The 25,136-nt window shown below is 32.8% G+C and overlaps 1 protein-coding gene and 1 pseudogene across 1 annotated transcript in view; both read right to left on the bottom strand.

Moving 5' to 3' along the window:
• Nucleotides 1-842: 842 nt before the first annotated feature.
• The window catches only part of LOC102630135 (putative disease resistance protein RGA1), a 42,063-nt gene continuing 17,769 nt past the window's right edge, over nt 843-25,136 (bottom strand). Inside the window, exon 14 of the mRNA XM_052441074.1 lies at nt 843-937. The gene's annotated coding sequence lies outside the window, so the exon portion shown is untranslated. The remainder of the gene's footprint in view (nt 938-25,136) is intronic.
• LOC102607226 (elongation of fatty acids protein 3-like) lies at nt 12,121-16,315 on the bottom strand (annotated as a pseudogene).

Raw genomic sequence — 25,136 nt, 5'->3', positions numbered from 1 at the left:
GGCATCCCAAACACCATAACAGGGATTAGATATTTCAGGAGCCTTAACATCTCCGGTAAGATAACCAATCTTCCCTCTTCCCTCTTCCCCTAATATACATTCTAACCGACTGAGACCATCTTTGAAAATTTCCTTCATTCAGCCGGATAGTTTTAATCTGGACAGAATGAGATTCAGAATGGGAAATTTTTTGTTCTAGTCTTTTTGAGGTGACTGTGGTTTCAAAAGATTGGTCAGACATGGTAGGGAAGAGATTAGAAAGAAAGGGAGCCTAGCTCTGATACCATGTGAAAATAGGTAGAGAAAAAGGTTATGGAATAATTCTCTATTTCATATCTTAATGAGACTGTACACAGTCTTAATATAGGGATACAAGAGACTAAGAAAGGAAAGAAAAAATTAAAACAGAATATTACACACTGATTTCTAGGAAGCAATAACTCTATATTTACACCAAATATACACCTAAATATATAAGGAAAACCAAATCGATTTGATTGGGTCAACCTTTCAACAAAAACAACTTTACTAAAGTTTATTCCTTAAAGGCAAAACAGTAAAGAAGATGATATATGCTGATACAATAAATTGACCTAAGTTATCCTGATGTCAAGAATCACAGCACCTCATGTGGGCAAAATCATCGCAATACAAGATGCTGAATTCAAGCAACATCTTATCACCTGTAATTTAATTAAGACAATAACTTTCCTCAACTATTACCCTTCTCAATTTCAATGTATTACTGGCAACTACATTCATAGGGGACGTAGCTAATTAAATGGCCACCTAACAATTATTTGGAAAATCTAAATGAGAATCATGCATTGATGGCATAAAAAATTGGCCACAAAGCTGCCTAGAAAAAGGCTTTAAATTCTTAATGAGACAACGAATTCGAACAAATATGGTGAATGAAGAGACAAAGGCATAACACCTCAAGAAGCAAAGCTCTGTTTCTGTATGTACTGAAACCATTGGAAACCCATGGAAATGAATTTCTACGAATTAGACATGTCAGCCAAAACAGGTGCTCTGTACAAGCAAAGTAAAAGAGAGTTACAAAAAATTTTAAGATAATTAAACTTTTAATCACCATATAATTAATAGAAAACTTTGTACACAATGATTTATTGGAGATTAAGATTGTATACCTAAGTTTTAATTTCAAACTAAATATGCACAACATGACATTAGCATTAGAAGACCGCACCAAAACGTACCGAATTGAATGTACCTCTTCGCGGCCATTGTACAAGCATTGAAACTTTACCGCAAAAGCTGTTTCAAACGTGATGCACCTTAGAGATGCAAGATAAGAAATTGTTATTACAACTAGCATTGAAACATGTGTGGAACTGTTAATGGACCTAAATAACCTGAAAATCAGAAAAGATTAGGAATGAGTGACTAAGCCTGCTAATCGCAACTAAACATACAAACCTTGAAAATCCAAAATTGTACTCGATGAATGTGCAATTGCTCGAGCAGGTAACTGTGCAATTGCTCGAGCAGGTAACTTTATTGCAAAGGCTCTTACAAACCCTCAAAGATGATAATCTACATACCATGGTAACCTGAATAACAAAAAGAAACACAGTGAATATTAAAGGGCATTCTGACAATGCAAATTTGTGCAAATTAACAACTGCGGTTACCTGTATAATAGTGTCGATATCGAATTCCTTCCTCCATGGAAGCATATGATCAACCCACATGTGCTTTGCTCTGTAGCTTTTGAGTACCTGAAATTGTTATTACAACCAACCGTGAAAATTGGGTGAAAAAATGGTAATATTAGCATAATTGAATTTGCTTATAGAGGATAAACCGATCAAAGGAAAAAACAAGATAGAAATGATGATCTTAGTACCTTAATATCATGCAATAATAATCACAATGCTTTCCAGGCAGCTATCCATCCTCAATTGAAACAGAGCAGACCTGGCCATCACTTTCTTCTTCAAAGTCCAGCAACTGAACGTTGCACACAACACCACAGTGGAAGTAGTTCCAATACCAGCCTAATCCTTGATTACCCCAATGTTCTCCATAGGGTCTTCAAAGTCAACCTAAAAATAAAAATGAAAATGCAATGCATTATTATTAGGGATCTAGTGCTTGAGCTTGCTTTGATATCATGGTATTAGCAAATTCTGATATAGCCAAAATGGCGAATAAGATGATGTACTTGATGAGAAAAACCTGATTTAACAAATAATTAAGGAGCCGGTAACAATCACAGAATCTCATCATGTGGGGAACGCCTTGGCAACAGAAGATGGTGCTTTCATACAAGCAATAGCAAGTTTCCAATTTCATAAGGTAGTTTAATGGCACTTTTAAGAACATCTGTACCAGCCTAACAATTATTCATGGAAATTAAAATTCAGAATCATGTTAGACTGAGAGATGAAATATAATAAGCGATTTGGCCACCAAATATGCATTTATCACCTTCAATTTGCTCATCTTTGTCTAGTGCATTGCTTCTGCATTAACTTAATTAGCTTGCAAGCCACCTTAAAATGGTTTTAAATAAAGTGTAAGAGCTCGAATTCGAACGAATTAATCAAATATGCTGACAGGAGAAACAAAAGTAAAATAACCACAAGAAGTATAAATATACTTTTGTTATATTCGGAGCATCTTCTAGCGTCAAGTTCTTTTCCTTTAGCTCTGTTTTTGTTTGTGCTCAAACGCAATGGCTCAAGGGTCAAGATAATTTTATGACCATCAATCTTTTTGCAGCCACATGCAGACTTGAAAAACTGGTCGTGGCCCTAAGGAACTTGAAAATTAGAAAAGATTCAGAATGAGTGACTAAATATTATAATCGAAACTAATTAAACATACACACCTAGAAAATCTGAAACTGAATTCCTCAAATGTATATGCCTCTTCGCAGCAATTGCTTGTGGTGGAAACTTTACTGCAAAGACTTTCTCAAACCCTTGAAGATCACACTCTACCTGATAACAAAGAAACAGAGTCAATATACGAAGATGATTTTACTAACAAGTGAGAGCTTACACATGTTGGAAGGATAATGATTACTCATAACCCAAATCCCCAATACTCCCTAATATCTCACTCAAGTGAGTTCGAGCTCCCAGAATTCACTACTGTGAAACTCTCACAACAAAATTCTCTTCAAAGATTCTCTACTCAAATTTGATGATGATATCTCTCGAAGGAAGGCAAAAGAATCTAACACTGATAAAATTGGCTTGTGAAGAATTAATCTTCCTCGCCATCATTCATACCAGGTGCGGTGAAAAATCTTCATTCTGACATTTGCCTTAATAAGCTGCTTTGTAACCTTAACCTGATAACTCACACAAACAAAAACAACTTGCCTAAAGTTTAATATTTAGAGCAGAATAGTAAAGAAGATGATATATATGATACAAAAATTTGACCTGTGTTACCCTGATGTCAAGAATCATAGCATCTCATGTGGGCAAAATCTTCGCAACACGAGATGCTTGCAAAATTGGAGCAGCATCTTATCACCTGTAATTTAATTGAGACAATAACTTTCCCCAACCATTTCAATGCATTATTGGCAACTAAATTCAGAGGGTGCTAATTAAATACCCTTTTAACAATATCTTCTTATTCTTCTTCAATCTAACAATTATTTGGAAAATCTAAATGACAATCATGCATCGATGGCATCAATATTTGGCTACAAAGCAGCCTGGAAAGGGCTTTACTCTCTGAATGAGAGCATGAATTCGAAACAAATATGATGAATGAAAAAACAAAGGCATAATACCACAAAAAGTAAAACTTTTTCCCAGGGCTCTCTGTTTCTGTTTGAGCTAAAACCAATGGAAACCGATGGAAATGAATTTCTATGAATTAGACATATCAGCCAAAACAGGTATTCTGTACAAGCAAAGTAAAATAGGGTTACAAAAATTTTTTAGATTGATATGATAATTAAAATTTCAGTCACCATATAATTAATAGAAAACTTTGGACACAATGATTTATTGCATATTAAGATTGCTATACAAAATATAATATTAGCATCACGAGACCGCACCAAAGCATACCGAATTGAATGTGCCTTTTCACAGCCGTTTTACAAGCTTTGAAGCTTTACCACAAATGCTTTTTCCAACCCGTGAACATGATGCACCCGGGAGATGCAAGCTACGAAATTGGTACTACAGCAAGCGTTGGAACATTTGTTAAAAATGGAAGTTTAAGAAAATACGCCATTGGATACCTGTCTTCAGGAATCAATTCATCCGTAATAATAATTTTCAAGAAGTATCAACTGCTTTAAGCTCATCGACATCACAGAGATCTTCAACTAAAATAGAGCAGATCCGGCCATCACTATCCCTTCTACTGCTCTTTTCCTTTAGAGAATGCTTGAATTACAGAATGCGTGTAAGGCATTCTTCTTCAAGGTCCAATGATCAAACTGTTGGGGAAAATTAGTTTTTTAAATTTTTTATAAAACCTTTTGAAGATCGTTCTCATATAATATATAAGAATTTGTATTCTAGAAATCGTACCTTGAAAATCCGAGTTGGCTTTTTCCGCTGAAGTGATTTAGGCTCCTAGATCATGATCTGCTACCACCACTCCTGTTAGATCACGATCCGTCACCACCACGCTTGTTAGATCACGAACTGTCACCAATGATCTTCCAGGTTATGACTCAGGTTCGATCTGCACTTGACGTGTGGGCGCCTTTATCACTACCAAAGCAACTAGCACGAGAAAATTTTTTTCTCAACAATAGAGAGAAAAATCTTATTCTCAGATCTGTATAAAGTGGCTTCACTCTTTTCTTTAGAGAAAATAAGCCTTTTATATCACCATTTAGTGAAAACCCTAGGCTCCAAATAATCAAAAAACAAAACCCACGTTATTTGCTTTTTCAATAGGGGACCCACCTTGTAAAATAACATAAGGCCCCTTACACAAAAGCTAATTAAATGGAGCCTCCCACTAAATGATATATTTAGGCTTTTGACCCAAATAGCTAGTTATCTTACTTATTAGTCCAGTAGTGGTGCAGTCAATTAAATGAGCTAACCCGGGGATCATTTGGGAACATACAATAGTGGCTACAATAATTAGGCCTGTAATTAAATTAGCCCAATTATTTAATTCCAAATCTACTCCACTAAAAGATTGGAATTGACTTCCATTTTTGTATGCTCGAATAATAATTCGTCCCAAGCCACATTGATTTCTTTACTGCACAATCCTTTGTACCACATCGTTAATTAAATTGATATCTCAACTGTCCAATCAATTTAATAACATCTTATTCCTTGATACTTACTGGTTTTCTCTAATGATCATTTTCAACATACTAAATATGTTGACACACTCTGGCCAGAGAATTCTACGATCAAGTGCCGAAAACCCATCAAGAGATGTGTTGTACAAATTCTATATTGTTAATCTATAACTCCAATACTCATAAATGCTCCCACCAAGATACCGGGTAATCTAGACTACAAGTATGTGTCATGCCCATTGGTAACTCAAATGGAATAACAATTACAATCATGAAATCATAATTAACTCAAGATTAAGATTACAGTAAAATCAATGCCTATGAGATTTAATAAGTCTGACAGTTATTACAAAGTTAATTAAATCTCATATGTGATCCTGTTCAATGTAGTCGTACTACATCAATAAATTCATACATGATTAAGACAAATCATTCAATGAATTTATTACAGTCTATACCTAAATAAAGTGCCCAACTTTATTTATCAACTGCGAACAAAATTTATTTAATCATAAGATAACTTGTATTTATGTCTTCTGTGAATCCACATGGTGATCACATAAATACATATAATATGATTAAATGGACTTTAATAAAAATATTAATGCAATTAAGATATTTGAATAAAATACATCATTAATTTTATTAATCAGAAAAAATGTTTATTACAATTAAATAAACACATATGCTTTTAAAGAGCATATTTTCCCAACACAAACCTTGCACAATAACAACAGAGGTAGTAGTTCCTTCACCAGCCTAATCCTTGGTCTCAGGAATGTCCTCAACAGAGTTCTCGAAATCAAGCTAAAAATTAAGAATGAGTTGGAAAACTGTTTATGGCCCTAAAGAACTTGAAAATCAGAAAAGATTAAGAATGAGTGACTAAACATTTTGATCGCAACTAAATATACAAACCTTGAAAATCTAATTTTGAAGTACTCTTAAATGAATGAGCAATTGAATGAGCAATTGCAGGAGCTGGTGACAACTAAGGTTACTGTGAAGTGTCTTACAAATCCTTAAAGATGATACTTTACATACCACGATAACCTGATAACACATAGGAACACAAGGAACATTAAAGTGTATTCTGACAATGCAAATTTGTGGAAATTATCAGCTGTGGTTACCTGGACAATATTGCCAACACCAAACTCCTTCCTCAATTGAAACATATGATCAGCCCACAAATGCTTTGCTTTGTAGCTTTTGAGAGCCTGAAATTGTTTTCACAACCAACAATGAAAATTGGTTGAAAAAATTGATAATATTAGCATAATTCCATATGTTTATATAGGATAAACCGATCAAAGAATGAAACAAGATAGAATTAATCATCATGTCTTTCAGGCAGCTATCCATCCTCAATTGAAACAGAGCGGACCCGGCCATCACTTCCTTCTTCAAAGTCCAGCAACCAAACGTTGCACAATAACCACAGTGATAATCCTTGGTTACCCCAATGTTCTCCGTAGAGTCTTCAAAGTCAACCTAAAAATGAAATAAAAATGCAATGCAAATGGAAATTGAAAATTCTATAAATTAAATAAAATAAAAATGCAATGCTTGAGCTGAGCTTGAGCTTGCTTTAACACTATCATAATAGCGAATTTGGATATATCTTTACTTCTCTGTGGTTCAATCATTTACTTCTCTGTTCTTGTTTATTCACAATAAGATATCAATAGAAGAAGATGGAAATGAAATTCTATAAAATAAAGCAAGTGAATTACCAGCAGAACATTTTAGCAATCCTTTGGCTAAACTTTTCATTTTCATAGTTTTGCTCTCCTGCCTGCATCATTAGAACCAAATTAGCTTGGACCTGCGAATTGCTAGTGTAGTTCTGACATTTCCTCGAATCCCTGGTGAACATAATTACACTCGTATGAAATAAAACAAAGTGGGCTAATGTACTACCAAAAACAATTACACAATTACTTTAAAGAATTAATGTCACATAAATTATATATATAAAAAAAATATGATTATCATTATACAAGATAAAATTGATAATTTAGTTTTCAACATTACCGCAAATGTATCACAGAGATTTTGTCTCTCAAGAAGTTACACATAACAAATTTTCGTACATTAAAAAATAAATTACATTGGGATTTTCTATGATGTTGTATGAAATTTTACAAAAGACTGCATATTTTTTAGAAGAAAATATAAAAATTTCAATAGACTATACTTTTTTTTAATTATTATTATTTAACCTTGATAATACAAGTTTAACAGATTTGATAACTAGGAAGTTTAAATTTTAAATAAATGAAATTAAAATATTATCTTAATTAACTTTTGACTTTATGAATTATTGATTAACTCTAACAGTACATATATATACCATGATTGATTTTATAATTTTTATAACAGCATCATAGAGTGACCCATTAAATTAATGGTTGAAGTAAACAAAATTCAATATGCAAATCAAAATATTAGAAAAATATTATATATTCCTGTCAGACATTGGCAATATATAGAATTTTAATTCAAAATATAATTATTTTTATTACCGGCGAGTGATATCTTACGCCGACAGAATGATGTGGGGAATGTGAGATATTTTATGCCACTTTTCTCCTTTCCCCTCTCTATAATGGTTTTCCAGAAGAGGACATTTGTCAATAGTCAATTCCTGCAGCGTCGACGTTCGAAGGAGGTAATCCGACAACACCTTTAATTTGGGGCAATACCAAATTCGCAAGGAAGAAAGACGTGGTCCTGCGATCTTCTAGAATGGGCAGTTCTTCTAGAAGATCACAAGAATAAATACTCAGTTCCTACAAAATTTAACTTTAAGCGACGGACTTTGTCACCAAAAGAATTTATGACTGATTCCTTGGTACCATTAATTTCTAGCCACAGACATTCTTTGCCACTTACAAACTGAGCAAAATCATGTACTATGTCATGCATCTTGAAACTCATAATATTATCATCGTCATCTTTCTTAAACTCTTGAAAGAAAGAGCGTGCTGCTAAAATGTTGAAATACTCTTCTCCAATCATCTCCATTTCTTCGTCTTCTTCTGCATTAAGGTAATCTTGAGCCATCCACAGATTAATCAATTCCTCTTTATCCATATTGCAGTCTTTTGGAAAGACAGTACAATATGAGAAACACCGTTTTACCATAGAATTGGAGGGTAAATCGTTATAACTCAACAACAAAGGAGTCAAAAGACCTTGCCCAATCTCTTGTACTTTCCACATTTCACTCCCTAAAATTCTTTGTCACTCTTTTACTGTACTTTTAGACCGCAAGAGATTCCCTATTACCTTTGCAGCAACAGGCAAGCCTTTGCACTTGTGTGCAATTTTTCGCCCCATTGGTTCTAATTTTTCACGATCCTCAAAAGAACGACCGAAAAATGCTAACCGCTCGAGCAACGAACAGCATTCCTCTTCAGCCAATTGCTCAATGAAGATAATATTTGTTGATCCCATCATATGTGCAACTGACTCATTACGTGTGGTAACCAAAATTTTACTTCCGTGGAGACCATTCTTTAGATAAAGGAAAAATGGTTCCCATTTGTTGTAATCCCCATCCCATACATCATCTAAAACCAGAAAAAACTTTTTTCCTTCGATTGATCTATGGATATGGCTCATAAGAGATTGGAATTCGCTTAAACTAGAAGCTGACTCATCTAGACCTTCAATGATTGCTTTGGCAACCCTAATCTCCTCAAAAGTGTCTGATACACACACCCATATAACGTTTTCAAAATTTCTTTTCACCTCATCATTATTATAGGCCAGTTGTGCAAGAATAGTTTTACCTATACCCCCTAACCCAACTAGTGAGATGACATAAAGGCCTTGTTGTTGTTCACTACTTTCACACAACAACTTGCTTAAGAGCTCATTTTTCTCATCAACTCTACCGCAAACCTCCCCCTCATCAATCAAGGAGGTGGTTCGCACTCGCTCTGGTTTCTTAACATTGTTGCTCACATTCTCAACAAATTTAAACGTATCTTTTTGGGAGGCAATATCATCTAGCTTTCCATTGATTTCCCTAATCTTGACGGCAATGTCATGACAAAAACTAAGTTGTTTGATACAGCACAAAAGAAGGAGCGTACCTTCTTCTTATGAGGAGCAAGAGCAAGAGCATTGTCATCATCAACGCCCTCAATCTGCAATTTGAGCCTTGCAGTGGTCCACTCCTCCAGCATGTCTTCCATGTCGTAAGATGCGTCTTTGAGCTGATCCAGCCAAAAAGTAACAGCTTTGTCTTGCTGCATTTGCCTTTGCTCTGCATCCTCCAGCACAGCTCGAATGGCCTGAAGATTGCTGGTAAGCTTTTTCACTTCTTCTCGGACACCAGTCAGAAGCCTCACCTGTTGTTTCACTTCATCAGCCGCAACAGAGATCAGCTGCTCCAGGAGAGAGGAAACGATCGCATCAACCATTCTAACAAAGAAGACGAGAATTCTAAAGAGTTATTAGATGTGCTTTTGTTGCGATGATACTGAAAATGTTTATACTTCATAGAAAATGTTTATGCTTATCCCCACCCCACACGTCAATGATTGTAGAATGTTTAATTTTCCTGATTCTACTCCACTGGTTATGATGCGTAATTATAAATATTCTCAAGTTATGTATGAAAATAGCACAAATTTGGACCTACTAATGATTTTTATGATTTTTGTGTCTTTACTTTTTCATAATCTTCTACTGTAAGGGTTCAGATTTAATTACTACTTTAAAAAATGAGCAAAAAAATAATATCAAGCATTAATTAAAATTCACAAAGGAATAAATAACGAAAGAAAAAAAGATTGGAAAAGTCATAGATGTAAAATAGCACATTGTTTTTTTAATAATCTAAATAAAATTATTAATATTCATGTTAGTCCCTAAAAAATTAATAAATATAACTAAAAAAATCTTATTAGTCTCCATGATCAAAATTTATTGAAATATTTTTAGCCTGGGTTCAAAAAAAAAAAAGTTTCCCAACTTCACACTAGCTAAATCTAAAATACACGTTCCTATATAGATATAGATATAGATATATTCTTTCTCGCAGACGTTCGTACAAAATAAAGTACGAATACGACATTTTCCAGTCTATCAAAATGATTTTTATTATTATAAAACTATTAATAATAAACTAAAATAATATATCTGCATGTTATTTCGTCCAGAAATATGTAGAGAGAGAATATCTTAATTTCTAGGGCCCGGCTACGGTGCAACTGTGGTACCGTGCCATAATTGCATCTTGCCGTTGGATGCACTTACATGGATGGGGTTCACTGGCATCCAACGGCTGGATGCAACTATGGCACGATACCACAGTTCCACCACAGGTTTTCCCTAGTTTCTAGTAACATCATAGTCAAAATTTTATCAACATTTATGCGAAGGAGTCCCCACTCTCCACCTGGGGGAATTTGGCATTTGATGAAAAAAGTTATGCTTATCCCCACCCACACGTTAGTGGTTGTAGTAGCATCTTTGATTTCCCCGATTCTACTCCGCCGATGAACACATGTTTTGTAGTAACATCTTTAAATTCCCACACGTTAGGAATTTGGCTCATAATCTCAAACTCGTCGCATCTTTAACGTATGAGGTTGATGAATATATTCTTTTCTCATGTCAATTTAAAACTCCGAGTGTGTTTCCAACAATTGCTTTTCTTTTTCTATTTTTGGATTTTTGAATCATAATTTTTCAATTCAATAATGGCCTCTTCAATTATAAAATATGGTAGAAGGGGATGGGGTGTAGTGTCTAGGCCCCCGCGACAACGGCATCTTTGGACGTGGGCTTCATCATTTCTCCTTTTTTATTTAAAAAAAAATTACTTCTTGCATGATCTAATTGGTCTTGTTTCAAAAGAAACAAAAAAATAATAAAAAAAATAACTAAAATAAAATAAAATAAATCATATTCTTTATCTTAATTGCTTTCATTTGTGATTGACATGTACTCATGCATTGTGTTTTTGTATATTTTATTGATATGTTTCCTTAAGGGATAAACTAATTATGTAGCAAAATTTTATTAGAGCTAGGATTATTTATATGTGTTCTAATACTTTGAACATCTTACTATACACTTGTCTATCAAATTTTAACATTAATTTTTCCTACTCATTAAAATATCAAAATAGTCATTGATAAACATCTTTCATTATTATTTTTTTTTGATATATTGATATATTACAATTAAAATTCTATTCCAAAATAGTCATTAACTAGACATCTTTTATTAATGTTCATTTTTTTATACACTCATATATTACAATTAGAATTCTATCAAGACTATCCTTGATAATTCTAACATAGTACAACCAAAAAATTCTACCCTTGCAAGATACTAGAGAGATATTTATTCTACTCTTATTAATCGAGAGATAATTTTACCTCTACCTAATTTAATTGGGAGGAAAATCGAGAGAGATATCTATTCTATCCTTATTAATTGAGAAATAATTTTATCCTTACCCAATTTAATTGGTAAGAAAATTGAATTCCAACAATAACTAGGACTCGAACCCATGCACTTAAGCTAACGTTAAATGCTTCGACGCATGGTTATAATGTTCTTTATTTAAATCCTAATAAGAGGTGGGACTTGAACTTGTGCCTACAAACATTGAGTGCTCAGGGCTGCAAAATTTCACAACTTAATTTTAATTCATGTGGCATGTGCCCTATCACATAAACGTAGATAATAATAATTAATACATTAACAAAATGAAAAATATTAGTTTACAAAATACAAATCCTAATTTTTTGTGTGAGAGGGAACCTAAAAAGGGAGAGACTAAACAAATATGGTGACAAATGACATGTATTACCAAAACTAAAAACACGAAGTCTAGGCAACTGAAAACATCTCTGTCAATTGCAATGAACAGATCACAACCCTTCATAATTAATCAAAATCAAACTTTAAAAAAAAAAAATCACACACACACACAAAACAATCACAACACACTATTTGTTCTGATCATCCCTGCTTTTTCTTAGCGTAGCTCTTGGAATGAAAATTAACAAAAAGTGTCAAAAGAGAAGCATTAAACACAGCATTGAAGCACCAACCCAAAATCCCAGAGCAACCAAATCCCGTAAAATGATAATACAGCATCAAAACCGAAACAACAAAACTAAACACAAATTGAACAATCTGACAATCATGAGTGACCAATCTCTTCCACTTTGGCCGCAACTCCATCACACACAATAGATAGTGCCCGTACATGATCACGTGCACACTTGCATTGGTGACAAGTGCCATACGAAACAAAGACTGCTTCGTCTGTAACCAAAGGTAGCACATTACGACGACGGTTGCATGGTGGTAGACGTGGAGGAACGTGAGCCGTTGGACGGAGTTTTATTTGAATCAATAAGGTGTTTGGCACGAGAGAAAGTGAAAGAAAATTAAGAAAGAAAATTTGACTATGAAGTTTCTGGAACAATCACAGATTCTTATTGATTAAAGCTGAAATCATACATTATGAGCGTACTAGTCACTATTTATAGTTACACTCAAAACTGATTACAGAAACAGAGCTCAAAGCTGCAATATTAACAAACTAATTAGCCTTCCAATCATAACAAGCCAGCTGGACAATTCGTTACAACTTATTCAGTGCAAATAACAACCCAATCCAGCTCAGCAACTTATTTACAAAACATCAGTCAACTCAGCACCTTCAGCACGTCACCAGCCAGCTCAGCACCTTCAGCTTATACTCTTTAACATCCCCCCTCAAGCTCAGCCTAGACCCTAGTGAAGTCAGGGTGAGCTTGTCTCTCAGATAATGAAAAGGGTGATAAGCTAAAGCTTTAGTAAGGATATCAGTGAGTTATGAGAACTTGGAAGCTTTTATTAGAGTTAAATTTAAATTCTTGGAACATAAATAACCTTTTCTCGCAAGAAATGAACATCAAGTTCTATGTATTTAGTTCGGGAGTGGAATTTAGGATTACTTGCTAAGGCAGCTGCACTTTGGTTATCACACCAAATGATAGGAGCAGAGACAAGAGAAATGCCAATTTCAGTCGACAAGGACTTGACTGTTTCTGTATGAACATCAAATTCAGTAAAAAAATTGTTATCTAATGACAAAATAATTAATAAAAAATCAAACAACCGGTTTACTTTGACTTTATTTCACAGAATATAATGTCTGAAATTTATATATCATGTATTCTAGGGTCAAATCAGTCTTTTTGCACCTAACTTTTAATATTTCATTAAGAAAACTCAAAGATTATTTCAAAGCCTTTAGGGTCATGGTCTCCTCCGGAAGTGGCAAATTCGGGTTCGGATCAACCCGATCAAGTTTTAATTTGATTGGGTTGGAATATTTGGATTTGATCGTATTGAATTAAAAATTCAGGTTGAGTTTGGATCTGATCGGATTATAATTATATGCGGGTCATGTCAAGTTTGGATTAAAATTAGATTTTGGTCAATTACGCTGAATTCGGATAATGTTTGGATTAGTGGTAAATTTTGAGCTTGTTTACTTTTATTTTTATTTTTTCAAATTACTTTAGTCATTGAAGATTGTTTTAATGTAATCATCTCATTTTAGTTCGTTTTTACCAATTTTCAGCAAAAAATGAAAATAAAAATTACTGCTATGAAATCAAATGAATAAAAATTAAAATAAACTACTATTATCGAATCAATCGAATCTCCATCTCTTTGCCCTCTTCTGCATTAAGGTAACCTTGAGCCACTGATAGTGTAATTAGTTCGTCTTTATACATATTGTGGTCTTTCGAAAAGCCTCACTTGTTCCCTTCATCAGCAACAAAGGAGTTCAGCAGCTCCAGGAGAGGGGAAGCGAATCAAGCGATCAAAGAAAAGGAGAAATAATTTGATGAGTTATTAAGCGTGCTTTTGTTGCGAAAATACCGAAAGAAAAGGAGTTGTCACATTCTTTTTATACTGCATGAAAAATGTTTACTCCTATCCTCTTGTATATAATAGTTTAAATCTCCAAAATTTTTCTTTATTTGAGTTTTAAAAAAGTTATGTGAATTTATTGTAATTATTTCTTGGGAGTGGGGATGGATTTACAAAAATTGCAGGGTGAAAATATGACTACCCTTTTTGTTTATTAATTATTGTAAAATGCACATCTTTCATATGAACACATGTTTTTTTTTTTTAAATTTACCTCCTACTTAGAATGACAGTCTTTAATTTTTTTTTAGAAACGTGAAACATCAATTTAAATTGTTTACATTAAGAAGACAATATGTATGTGTGTGTGTGTGTATTCCTTATCTTTTGAACAAATATAAGGACAAATTGATGTTTTTACCCTTTAAGAAGTAAATTAAAGTTTGTTATTCTAGTTTGGCATTAAAAGAAGCTTAGCCCTGTAATATATATCATGTAGACCAAGGTGACTTCGTCGTGAATTCTTGTAATCAATTTCTTTTGTTCTTTTATCTAACTAGAAAAGAAAATTAAGGGGAGCATTGTCTATCGAATTGAGCTTCTCTCAAGAAAAATATGTACGGATGATTTATATATAACCATTAAATATGTTAAGACATTTTGTTATTTTTTTAGTCCTAAAAGTATGAGAGAAATTAACATTTTTTGAATTTATTTATATACCGTAAATTAAAGAATGAAATTATTTACAAAATTATTTCAACTTTCATGATTTAAACAAGCAATCATCATTGATTTCAATACAAAGAAGTATTTCGGGTAGAACCGATTTCTTTACCAAGATATGATGTACATGTATTTGGGACTTCTTACTCTATTAGCTTAAATAACTACATAACAAATATGACATGATCTAATTGGTCTTGTTATTGACATGTACTAATGCATTCTATTTTTGTATATTTTATTGATAGGTTTCTCTTGAGGTTGAGGATAATATTCACTATGTGGCAAAATTTTATTAAAACTAAGATTATTTATGTTCTAATACTTTGAACATCTTATTATACACTCATCTATAACATTTTAACACTAATTTTTGGATAAATTATATTTTAACCCCTTATGAGATTTACATATTTTAATTTACTCAAAAATAAAAAATAAAAACTTCAATTTACTCTCTAAAATCTGTTAAATTTAACTATCAACCAATATTGACTCACTAAAATACGATAATACCCTTGTTAATTATAGAATAACTTATGTTACTGATATATTTATGTTGGAAAGATATATCACTTATATCCCTACTATTTCTAAAATATAACTAATTCAAACTTTATGTGTGTCATTAATGAAAAACATCCTCTAATCTATTTTAAAAAAAATAAAACAAAACCTCAATAATATATTTCATAAAACAAGCATATTTCGGAAAGAGCTTGCCTCTTTGGTTGTTTTAAATAACCAATGTAATCAGTAGTAGTGCTCTAATAATATATAAACCCATAGACATGCCAAGTATACATTGATCCAAGCAAATGGTTGTTAATAATTTTAATGATTAGTCTGGTTTTGGGGTTCATTGATGAATTTGGGAAGAAGCTAAAGACTGCTTCGTCTGTAACCAAAGGAAGCACATAACGACGACGGTTGCATGGTGGAAGACGTGGAGGAACGTGAGCCGTTGGTCGGAGTTTGACAAAATGATCAAAAGGGTGTCTAAGAATTCGAGTATTTTGGAGAGGTAGAAGATGTAAGCGTAGAAGAAGAGGGGGCCAGACGGAGAAATGGTAGGGGGGAAACAGAGGGTGCAATCGAGGTGGGGTAAATGGAGGATGATGGAGAGAGTGCAACCAACGGCCATGATGACGGACAGGAGGAGGAGGGTGAGGTTATGGACGGCTGTGATGGGCTTGAGGATGTGGGGTCCAATGAAAGGTGATGATGGTGGTGATGTTGATGTTGATGTGTGGTAGAGGATGAATGTGAGGGAGAGGTAAGTGAGGATGGAGAGAATGAGGAAGTGAGGGGAAGAAGCTAGTGTTTGGTTCTGAGTCCATGTGAAGTTGAGGATTTGGGGGTGGTTTATAGCCAATATTGGAGTGTTGCGGTAATTGAATATGAAGCCATGGCTGGTTTTTTGGGGGAGAAAGATTTGGAAGAGATGATGTTGAGAGGAACGGGGGAGTTTATAAAGTTTTGGGATAATGCGGAGGGTATTTTGGACATATTGTTATCTTAGCTTAAATTTTCGGAAAAAGATAATCAATAATAAGCTCTTTTTTCATGTCAATTTAAAACTCCGAGTGTGACTCCAAAAATTGTTTTCGTTTTTCTATTTTGGATTTTAAATCGTAAATTTAGTTAAGGAAGTTAAATCAAGTGATCACTTTTTTTTTTTAATGTAAAGCAATTATTTTTTTTTTATGATTTAAGCAAATATTGAGCTTCGTACTTTAACGATATTAATATTTGATTCAAAATTTCATCTACTGAAACTACAAAAATTAATATTTTCTAATAAATCAAAACTAAAATTAAAAGATGACTCATTGTCTGCCAACTGTCATTAAACGAAGCCATCACCCACGCCAAAAAAAAAAAGTGATATATGCATTTTAACGTAATTTCATACCAACAAATCATTCTTTTCTTTCGAACAATGATCTCTTTAATTATCCAGGGCTTTGTGATAACGGCATCTTTGGACGTGAGTGTCATTAGACTTTTGGCTCAATCAGACTTGTGGATTACATGCACTCAACGTTGATAATATAGAAATGGGAGAAAATTATGTCAGAAAAATCAAGTCAGTCAAATAAGAATTGTGTATTTTTGAAAAAGTTGGAAAAAACGGGTTGACGGTGCATAATTTCCTAACTCACTAGAATTTCCTAAAGTAGGAGTAAATAAGACTCCAAAGGAACATGGCAATTATTATTATCTAGGAAATAATTCATAGCTAAAACAAAATTAAATTTCCTAACTCACTAGAATTTAACTGGAGAAAAATTGGAATATACAACGTTGTATCACATATAGTACTTAGACATCAAGAAAAGAATCCATGTATCAGTGAACCATACTTGCCAGGAAACACCAGGCGAATACCACCACCTGGGGTTTTTAATTAAAGATGCCTTAAAAGTAGGGTATTTAGTTAAATATACCCCATGTTTGAAAATTATCTAGATATACCTTTTTATATGGTACATTGTCTAAAATATCCCTAAAGAAAATTATAAAACACACACAACTCACCTCCAACACTCTTTACTTCTCACTCTTTTTAACTCCACACAACAAAAACTCACTCCACACTCAAAATCACTCACGAACAGCCAATGCACTGAGATTTTAGTTTGCAGCTGGGTGCATTATTCATCACATGAATAAGGTATTTGAAACTTTATTTTTATTTTGTGTTATTTATTTATTTTGTTGACATTATATTATTTTTAGGGTTTTGTTTGGTTTGTGATAAACAATAAAGCAACTCACATTTTCATTATATTTGCATCATATGATTGTTATTTGATGGATTTTATAACTACATTCGTTAAAACCTGAAGTTGCTGCCAAAATTTTGTTCTGCACCCCGACATACACGACAGTAGTCATGTATGTATGGATTTACACGACAACAGTCGTGTATGTATGGATTTACACGACTGTAGTCGTGAAAATGTGCAAAAGATTCAAATTATTATGACACCCTATCATTTTATTGGTGCAAAAAATATATTATTTTCATTAGATATATCATTTTACTATTACTAGACTATAGTAGTGTGTTTTAATAAGTTACACGACTACTATCGTGTACGTATGAACTTACATATTATAATTGTACATATATGTAAAATGTTCCAACTGTTATGAGATCCCAACATTTTGTCATGTATGTATGACTTTTGTCATGTATGTATGTATGAATTTACACGATAGCAGTTGTGCAAGATTGAAAGATATAGTAGTTGTTATGACACATAGCATTCTGTTAGTATAAAGATTACATTTTTTTACTAAACATATTCTATAACTGTTTACTAGACTATAGTGGTGTATTTTAGCAAGTTACACAACTATTATCGTGTAAACTAGTTATTTACACGACAACTGTCGTGTAAATAGACAGATAGTTCCACACTTCATAATATACCTTGTTTGATTTTTTTTTTTGTATAATCATCTGTTGTATTATTACATGAAGTGACTTCAGTATGTGTGCCTATTATTCTTTAGAATCATAAGAAATTATGATAGCATCACAAGGTGAAGAAAAGTTACGCCGTAAGTACAGTAGGTGTGGTTCTCAATGATATAATCGACTAACTTGCAATGCACCAATCTCATTGTCTAACAATGAGCCCGTAGTTAGACCGAATGAAACAAAAACAAGCACACATACTACTATGAAACTTACATACTTGTCATTTTTGTTGTTTTAATTTCTTTAATATCTAAAATAGTTAGTTGATAAATTTCTACCTTTTTTGTCTTGCAGCTGGATAAACATGTTGTGTGGCTTATGTTGTTTTCAAAAGGAGGCGAACGGGGCCTTATAATACATGGGTCGAGTGTTTGGGTTGAGCATGCAAATAATTATGATGATTGTGCAGCAACTTCGATTATATTACGACTTATTTATGATTTGAACATGTATTGGATCTATGTTGTTTGATTCACAATTACTTTTGTTATTTATTAAATTGAAGTATAATATGTCAAAGCCTATATTGATTTTGTTGTCATTATAATGAATGTTTTAGGTAATTTTATGTTCTATGTCCACTTACCCAACTACAGTCGTGTATTTTGGCTCTTACTCGACTATTGTCGTGTATATCTGATTGTACTCAACTATAAATGTGAATTTATTAAATACTCGACTATTGTCGTTTATTTATGAAAATACCCGACTAAAGTTATGTACCAATGCAAATACCAGCTGGTCATGTATGTTTGCAAATACTCGACTGCAGTCGAGTATCTGTGAAAATACCCGACTGTAGTCGAGTATCTGTGAAAATACCCGACTGCAGTCGTGTACCAATCCAAATACCACCAGGTTATATATGTTTGGAAATATTCGACAGCAGTCGAGTATATGTGAAAATACCCTACTGCAGTCGTGTACCAATGCAAATACCAGCTGGTTATGTATGTTTGTAAATACTCAACTACATTTGAGTATCTGTGAAAATACCCGACTGCAGTCGTGTACTAATGCAAATACCAGCTGGTCATATATGTTTGAAAATACTCGACTGCAGTCGAGTATCTGTGAAAATACCCAACTGCAGTCGAGTATCTGTGAAAATACCCAACTACAGTCGTGTACCAATGCAAATACCAGCTGGTCATGTATGTTTGTAAATACTCGACTGCAGTCGAGTATCTTTGAAAATATCTGACTGCAGTCGTGAACCAATGCAAATACCAGCTGGTCATGTATGTTTACAAATACTTGACTGCGATCGAGTATCTGTGAAAATACTTGACTGCAGTCATGTATTTGGGTTGAGCATTTCTTGAGCATATATGACCATTCTATTACATCACATACATTATATAAAACTATCTTCTCTGTCATTAATATACTTAATAAAAAAAACATATGTATGATGTCAAATTAACTTTAATGATATCAAATATCAACAACATCCCATTGTAATCATTACATCTCATGATAAGTAATCCAAAAAATGACACATCAATAAAGTTTTTAAGAGTGGGAGACTACGTAGTTTTTTTTTCCAAGACCTACTCCAAAATAATTTGACAGCTAATGCTTTTTGAAATTGTGCAACATCATCTTGTTGGCAATATAAATTGACATCAAGTCAGTGGGCCAGGACCTCCAAGAACTGCAACAAAAATGCTCCACAATCACCACTAAAAAAATTCATATAAATCAATCGTTAAATATCACCATTGTTGTTGTTAAGTCGAAAAAATATAATTTCAGTTTGTAGTAAAAATAATACTTCAAACTTATTATCATTGTCGTAATATATTATCAATCTATTAAATGATCACACAACATAAAAGCAAACAGATATGAGAATGTTTTACAACTTAAAAATGTTCTATATATAAGATAACATGACTTTCTTACAACTAGTATCTACAGGATCAGCATAACTATATTATTTCAAGAACAAACCCATCAAATTAAAATATATTGCCAATAACTATGAACTCAAATAATTTTTAAATGAGTTATAAACAAAAATAAGAAATAAACCATCACTGCCACATGACATAAAAATCAAACTTTATGTATCAAGTATGTTAACAATTCCAAATAAAGTATAAATATTCAAAGAAAATGTTGAATTTTTCCATAACACTCAAACAATTAATTTTCATTAGTTCAATCTGATTAATAAGCTATTAAGTATGTGTATAATTGTCAAAAACTAAAAACAAGTCTAGGAGGAGTGTATTAAAGGGCAATTCTCCAATAGTTAACTAGTTGGAAATATATACAACAACATTTGCTGCACAATAATATCAAATCCTAAATGCTATGTGACTTCTTCAGTCAATAGCCTCACAATGAGACAAATTAATAAAATGATCGAACATTGTTTCAAAATTCACAAGTCGTTCAAAACACATTTATTAATAGTGTACTATCAATAGTTTTATGCTGAAACAAATAGCAAATTGTTAATAAATTAGAATTGCAAAATAAAGGTTCTATAGCAAATAATAGAGAAAACCCAGATTGTAGCATAATGAATGCATACGCAGCTGAAGAAAATTGATATATAATTCCCATGGATGAAGTTCAACTACAAACAACAAGTAAAATTATATAAAGATCTAATGCATAAACTAGTGTAGCCATAACCGAGTATTCATAAGGATAATATTTGTTTCATCCAATTCTCTATGAATATTTAATTAGGAACTCCCACAACCATTATTAAAGAGCCATGAAATCACTCTCTTCAATTTCAAATCCACAAGTTCAAGAAGCTTCATTACATTACCAGCAAGAAAGATTATCAGTAAATAAGCAAGATAATGACCAAAATCATGTGGGTAATTTGTTTTTTAAAACCCTAATGCATATAACCCTAACAATTATGCACCATAAATTCTCTTTACAAAGTAAAAATCAAGTGTAAATGTGGTTAATGACCTTTAGTTTGGTGAATTTTCAGCCTTTAATTCGGTGATTTTGTAGCCTTTAATGTGGTGGATGAACTTGCAGCAGCAGGCGTTGTGTATGGTAGCTTGTGAAGGTAGATTTTGAAATTTGAAGAATTAAATTGGGGTAATTCTGTAATTGCACATTGAAAAAGGTATATAAAAGAAATTTTAAACTATGGGGGTGTAGTTGGATAAATACCTAACCTTTAAGGTATGGCGGGGACAAATCCCCGCCACCACCTCCTACTAGTTCTTAGGTGTCTCAGAGTTTGATGAGGACTTCCATGTTGTGTCTCTTCGACAGGCAGCAAAATTGGGCAATTGACTACATTAAGGCCCCGTTTGGGATTGCTTTTGGGAGGGTTAAAAGTGATTTTAAAAATCTAAAAGTTAATTTTGGTGTTTGGTAAAAAAAAAAATCAAAATCACTTTTGCCAGAATCAGTTCCTCCTACAACTGATTTTGAAAAGCAGGGAAAGAGTAACTTTTAGATTCTGATTTTGAGAATCAATTTTATCCTTTAATATAATTCCATAAATATCCTTACAATTATTACTTAAACCCGAAATTATCCTTATTTAAATTGGAAATAAATTTTAAATATCAACTGTTTTAAGATTTAAAAAAATCACTATAGCATAAATTTTATTTTTAGTTAAAATTATTATAATACACAATTAAAGATAATAGCAATTATTTTAAAATTAGTTAAAATTATTTTGAATTCTTCACTCTGAATCAACAAAACATATTTCTTATAACTATTTACGTAGTTTCTTTTTTAAAGTATGATACAACGAAGTAGATACATTGAATTAGATAATGTGAGAACCAAGCACGTTTTGCAGGTTCTCAATAAAATAATAGACTTTCTTGACCAAAGAATTCTACTTTAGAGATATTATAAAGAGTGAAGAACTGGGGAGCTGAGGCAGCATGTCATAAGGGAAATTATTTCAACTATCAAGACGCTTCGTTTTCTCCATAAGAATAATTTGTGTAACTAAAGATACAAAGCACAAAACTATAGAAAGTGCTACGTTTATGCTGCTTGGCAAGAAGTTAATATGTTAATTCCACATTTTTATAAAAAAAAAAATTGTTTGATTCAACGAGATATTGTACGTGTACATTTTTATATGTATAAGTAAATTTCATTATACATTATGTACATTTTAGTCATTTATTTTCTAACACCAGTTTAACAATAAGATTTACCAAACACTCATAACTGCTTTCAAAATTTACAGTACTTTTGAAAATAAAATTTACCAAACACTTAACCGATTCTCTTCACAGCTGATTATTTCTACAGTACAGCTAACAACAATTATTTTAAAAGCTGCAGCATTACCAAACTGGCCCTAACTCCAAGAAATTTATGCAATCACCTTCCTTCGGACTATCTTGTTTGACGCCAAGGAGCCCAAGCCCAGAAACAATGGCACTCTTTGGTATCAACCACCTGGGGACTTTTGAGCTGAGCCATGACATCCTGAGATGGGCTGTTGTGTAAGCCTTCTTCAAAAGGTCATCCGTTGATCTTTCTCCTAATTAGACCATCAAAACCTTGCATGGAATCCATTGGAGAAGTTGGACAATAGACAAACTCCAACACATATAGACATTAAAGAAGAATTTAGACCGCAATCACTATGGCTTAACAAATGGGCCTATTAAAGCCTATTAAAAGTTGGAACCATATTCACCACCCGCATTTCCTTAGAGAACTATATCAGAATTCTGTAAATTTGAAACTATTCTTACATACTTAACTGTAAAACAAGAGAAATTGTACTTCCGTAGCAAAGTCTCACTATTGGTAAGTATCTGGACTTGGAAAGGATGCTAGTAGCACTACAAGAAAAAGTACCTACGATGACAGGCAAAAACTGTCATAGTAGGGGGTGGGTGACAGTTGTTCATACCATCATTGTAGCTAGCATCAAGAATTGATGACAGAATAATACCAATCATAACCTATGATGGATATAGTCAGTCACACAACCATCATAACTTTAATTAGAGGGAAATATAATAATTTTGAATTTGGGTTGCCTTTTTTCAATTTCGTGCGCTATTTTTTAAATTTTGGCAGAAAATGTTCAATTTGCAGCGAAAATGGAAATGATAATTAATTGATTTTTTTCAATTAATTGGAAATTTGAAATTATAATTAATAAAAATAACTATTTTGTTTGTACCATGAAATTATTATCATTTTAATAAAAATCCTACAATTGATTTAGAAATTAATATTTCATAATTTAGCTAATTAATTAGATTATTAAAATTAATTGCAATTAAAAATTCATTGACAAAGAAAACAAAATAAATAACATTGGCTAATTATTGATAATTGTGAACAAACATAATTTATCCAAATACAAGTGACAAGTCCAACATAAATAGAAGAGTATTGTAACAACATAAAAACTAAATTCCTGCAACATGTACAAGACTAATGTACCATGATCGGTTCATTTCCAGCAACAAAAGGAAGCCAACAACATAGTCATTTAGAGCAACACAAAGAAAGCCAAGAACACAGTTCATTTCCAGCAACACAAGATGAAGCCAACAACACTGATCAGACTAAGAAAATCCATTCTAACAGTTTTGGTGAAGCATACAACAAATACCAATATAAGAAGAAGCTAAATGTGCAAAGTTGCCTCAATATTCAGGACCTGTTTTTGCATCAAATAAAAAAGGTAGCGAACTCCAGCAGTACCCACCATCTTCATCAAATTCCAACATAGCAAGTGTAAGAAGCTAGGTAACTGCACAAGTAAAATATAACAAATTCAAAGTCCGTGACAACTTATATAGATTAGAATACTAAGCAATAGAATAATAGCTAGCAAAGTTTGTTTTCAATGAACAAAAGTTTGGTAAATTAATTTGTTTCATCAATGAACTCAATATAACAACATAATAGGTAAGGCTTACCTCACATAGTAGCAAGTAATTCAGAAACATGGTTTGCCCACTCAATACGAACTTCATCTAATTCAGCATCAGAATATGTTGTCTTTCCATTGAATTGTAAAAAAGTATCTATGCACTATGTAAGTGAACTACAAAAACAGAGCATTAGTTGCCCAAAGTTACCTACCTAAATTACAAGCTTTAACTTTGTAGCCTGTTAAAGCTTTCTGCCACCTTCTCAAGTATTAACCTCAACCTTGGAATTGCCAAAAAGACTACTCAAAACATAAAAGATCAAAGAAATAATAATCAATCACACTACCATTAAACAATGTCATAAGAAGTTATTGAGAAATCGAGGGGTTTTACCTAAAAACAAAAGGAAGCCCATTGTCTTCTGCAAAAAAGACTACTCAAAACAACCAGATTTTTATCCCCCACACCAGTTCTACTCTCCCTAAATCATAAAAGGAGAAAAATCAGTGGTTGGACTACAATGGTGAGTCAAGAGTTCTGAGATAGCATAAGAATAGCTCACAATGGCTTCAAACTTACACCAACTATAGAAAGGAGAGTAAATTAACATACATATAAAGCAATTTAAGGTAGACTTATAATTTTGATGGATTTGAGGCTGCCAAGCTTGGATAATTTAACATGCAAGAATGTTTCTAAGGCCTTGGCAAGATATGTTTCAAATTGACATTGAAACTAAAGAAATTGAAGCTCAATTGGTGAAATCAGAAAGCTTTTTAAACTTTGTATCAGGTTCTGTTTCTTTTTCTCAAATGGTGGATAATGGCAATGTCTTTTGCCTCCATTTCTTACACATGAGAATGACAAGCAAACATAT

This window comes from Citrus sinensis, chromosome 5, assembly GCF_022201045.2.
Source record: "Citrus sinensis cultivar Valencia sweet orange chromosome 5, DVS_A1.0, whole genome shotgun sequence".
Classification (NCBI taxonomy): Eukaryota; Viridiplantae; Streptophyta; class Magnoliopsida; order Sapindales; family Rutaceae; genus Citrus; species Citrus sinensis.
Note: the sequence above shows the minus strand (reverse complement) of the source record. Positions and strands in the feature narration are given on the sequence as shown.